The following is a 4,188-nucleotide window of genomic DNA, read 5'->3' as shown; positions in this document are numbered from 1 at the left end:
TCAGCTTTTCTTTTATAGAAAAGATACATTTTGTATTATCAAGTACTGTTTTTTGTTTTTGTTTTCAGCTAGCTTTGCAAAACACATACTTCGAATAAAGATGAAATACCTGAAATCTGAAAGTTTCGAACTTCTTATGGCAGCTGGGTGCCTGCTGTTTCCATTCACTACTGTGACGTGCAAGACTCTACTGGGCTATCCTTCGCAGTGCTCTTTTTAAAGAAGAGGGATGGAAAACCATGTGCAGCCTTACAGGTGCGACGGATTCAAAATACCCTATTTGATACCAGGACCCCTTCCTTTGTGAAGTCTGCCACAGAAACAAACCAGCAGAGCAGACGATAAATTAGCAGTGGCATGGTTTGTTAGTACAGATCTCTTCTTACCTCCTTCCTAGCAAGAGAGAAGTAGAAATTGCATGCCAAAAATATGTCAAAGAAGTACAGCAGTCAGTGCCGTATTGTAAGTCTTACAACTGTCTGAAAATGAAGCAATTTCAGCAGTGGTGTGCAAACGCCTCTTTTCCCAGAGCTTGGATAAACAGTGACTAATTCCCAGACAACCAGCCAACTTGACTCCTGTCATTCAGACATTTTCAACCTGAAAAGCAAAGATAAAGACTGTTTTGGTAGATACAGCAGTCGAATGCAAACAACACCTCTACACACGTGAAGAGGCTCACGTTCACATCCCCAGACAGGCTTTCACTGGGTCTCCATTGAAAAATTCCATGATTTACCCCCCAAAAAAATCTATACACAGAAAACACCGTCAACTTGAAACTGTCTTCTTCCTCTGAAATACACATTTCCACAGCAGACTATTGCCCAATCTGCCTAAGATTTTCAAACGCACACAGTATTTTTCATGACAGAGCAACTATCAGGAAGCTTGTAAGGCACATATGGTGTGGGTTACACCAAACACACTTCTGACAATCCCACAGAAACGTACCAGAGCGGAATGCCTGTCAGAAACCTGAAGTCTGCTGCATTCAGAAGGAGCAAGCGCACAACTAGCCGCTGCTAACACACCGAATGTTTGAAGTATGTGCAAGCACTCATTGAACTGATAGCTTATCACCGACGTTATCACCTGTGGTGATAACCATGCCTGCATACTTCTGGAAGGAAATACAAACGTTGTGGTGAATTTTTAACTTTGAACAGTTGTTCGCGCTGGTGCTGACCTCCAAGGCTGAAGTCCTATGTTCATCCTTAGGACAAGGGCAGCAGTGGCAGTACTGGGAGCTTTCCCTCTGCTGCCCAGAGCACTGACTTACTGTGCAGCCTGGAGATGCATCTTTGAGGCTGGCAAAACACCCAAGAGCCCACCCCACTGTGAGGACTGGCACCATAACACTTCTTTGAAACACCATGCAGCACCCATCACCAGCCTGACAGAGCCACCCTGCCACGTTATCTAGCCCCGTGTGCTGAACTATCACGAACGTCTTTGAAAACTCACCACAATGCTCAGGTGACTCACCCGTGGATCAACAGAGCGCATTCATCTCTCAGCAAAGGACTGAGTTGAAACGAAACCTTGCTGCCTAGTAAAAACTACAGCTGCTGCTTCCCTGTCCCTGCACAACACGCTGAAAGGGAAGGTGCAACAGGCCTGGCAGAATGACACACGGCATCCTACAGGCTTTGCTACAGCTGCTGTAACCACCGCAGGACTCCATCGTGAGGTGTCCACCTCAGCTGGAAGGAGGTTTCTCAGCTTTTGGGAAATGCACAAGATCACAATCAACATAATTTTTGGAATGGGCGTACTCAAATCCACAGCAAACAGCCCTATTTGTATGCACAAAGGACTTAAACAGTAGAATTCAAAAAGGGCATCTGCCTCTAGGATGGAGATGTTGGAGGATGTCCTGCTGGGGATGCTGGTGTCCCAAAGCGTGCTTCTCGCAGGTTAGGGTGCAGGCCAGCCCCAAGGGTGGAAGGTGAGGGAGACGGTGAGGAGTGCACACAATGCACGTGCTGGGAAATGAAACAGGCTGGATCACGAGTCACATTTTCAAGTCACTGATTTCTACCATGTAACTGCTTGAGCTTTCTACAAACTGGAATCTTCAGCTGGAGGAAACTTTCCACTAGATTGAAAGTACAACACAAGTTCAAGCTCAGTACGCAGTAGAGGCTCCTCCAATGAACCGGGCTGTTTGCCACTGACCTGCACGTCTTTTACAAACTCTGTAGGCAGAACCACCTTTCGTACAGCTTCCTTGTAAATACTGGAGAGCATCAAACGTACAGGCAGAGCGCTTTAGAAACAGTTTCCCTGGAAAATGATTACTCATTAGTGGTTACTTGTTGAGATTTGCTAACCCCTGATATATTGCCATACGCTACTGAAATCCAGGACCTGGCTGGCCAATGTACGGGAAAACAACACTCCTCCATGCCTCTGTCGGCCAATTTCTTTGCCTAAAACAAACTAGCTACTCCTATCTTTTTCACGACCTGAATGTTAGCTAGAAATACCAGCCAAACACACTCAGCAAGCCAACAAACCAGTTTCCTTGACATGCTGTTGCCTGACACGATCCTGCGATCCTGCAGTTCATCAGTTATCCTGTGATCCTGTCTAGGATGAACACCGTGCCAGTCAGCCCATTGTATCAGCATAACAGTGGCCTTCTAATCCATGAAGCTTTCTCATCTTTATTTCAGTATCAACATCAGCAAGTTTTATACAGAAAAGTACTTAAAACACCTTCAATGAAAGATAGCCATTTTTAGAAACTGCACTAAAACTCGTAGAACAGACAAATCCTAACACCATCACAACATGGAGTACAGAAATAGTCCACATTCCTGCTTTTTCTGCACCATTATTAAACCTTATCTGCACGTAGCAACAAATTCCGATACAATAATTCTTCCCCCTTCTTCACCAGAGATATTTCACCTGTAAGCCTTTGAGGTCTTTAAAAGACGTTTAGATGTAGAGCTTAGGGATATGGTTTAGTGGAGGACTGGTTAATGTTAGGTCAGAGGTTGGACTTGGTGATCTTGGAGGTCTCTTCCAACCTAGACGATTCTGTGATTTTCTCAAAGACCTCCCTTAATTCTCATTGATTAGAATATAAAAAAATATTAACTTACTTTACTTAAAATTTAGAAAACAATCTCTTTCAGAACAGAGTACATGCAAATAATGACTTGTATCTAATCCACACAAAACATATTTAGATCATGAACACTCACCCAGGCAGCCATGTATCTTCCACCCATCGACCATCTTTGTCTAGGAGCACAGGAGTTGATCCTTTAAATTTTGTCTTTTAACATTTTTTCTGTAAACATTTTGTCTTTTACAGAATCCTTATTTTGGCAAAATTATAAGCGACTGAAGATAAGTCTTCGAGGATGAATTCCTTTCCATGCTGGCTATCCATCTGTCTTGCTTTAATGAAGCACTTTCGCTCAAAAGGTTCACTCAACTTGTTTTATATAATAACAGGAAGAAAACAAGTTGATTTTAAAGAAAAAAAAATACATTTAATTTAAGAGCTCTAAATCTTTTCTATCTCACTGCTGAATGCAACAGTGCCACTGCTTGGAGGAAAAACAAAAACAACACTACCCCCCTCCACCCCCCAAAGGAAAAAAACAACATACACTGAGACATGAAATTTAGGAGGTTAAACTCCTGGAGACTACCTGCAAGATGGTTGTTGCCTACACAGCACTTTTTTCAGCTCAGTGGTCATGACAACGGAGCTGGTTTTTCTGGGGTTTCTCAGTCAAATTCCTCCTTGGATCAGCTAGTATGGAGTAAAACGCTGACTACCGAAAGCTAAACTTTGCAAGTTTACAGATGCTACATTTACACTCATAAACTAAGGAGGCTCTCATGCCACAATCACCCATGGTTAAATTGCTGTCACAGCTTTTTGGCTTGTGCTGATCAGCAGGTTTCCAAACTCTGGCTGAAGTTCAGTGGGGGCTATGAACCACTCTCACAGGCAGGCTGCATGCAGCTGCCCTGCTGTAAGGAGTTTGGCTGTAAAATTATTTTGGTCTCAGGACTACAGTGCTACCTCTGGCACTGCAACTATTTGTACAGAGAATGAAAAAAAAAAAAAGGCTAAAGGATTTCTGTGTATTTAACATAATATAAGGGCTGTTTTGATGTGATCATCATCTTGGAGAAGAGAGGAAATAGCAAGACACG

At 43.2% G+C, this 4,188-nt stretch overlaps 1 long non-coding RNA gene across 1 annotated transcript; it reads right to left on the bottom strand.

Annotated features, from left to right (window-relative positions):
• On the bottom strand, positions 1-1,158 carry LOC311433101. Its single transcript, XR_014690567.1, has 3 exons — positions 740-1,158; positions 387-600; positions 1-310 (listed from the first exon to the last, which is right to left on the bottom strand). It is a non-coding gene; the product is annotated as an uncharacterized lncRNA (long non-coding RNA).
• Positions 1,159-4,188: the final 3,030 nt, after the last annotated feature.

The sequence above is a fragment of the Aythya ferina genome (assembly GCF_964211825.1).
Source record: "Aythya ferina genome assembly, chromosome: 2".
Taxonomy (NCBI): domain Eukaryota; kingdom Metazoa; phylum Chordata; class Aves; order Anseriformes; family Anatidae; genus Aythya; species Aythya ferina.
This window is presented reverse-complemented; position numbering and strand designations above follow the sequence as displayed.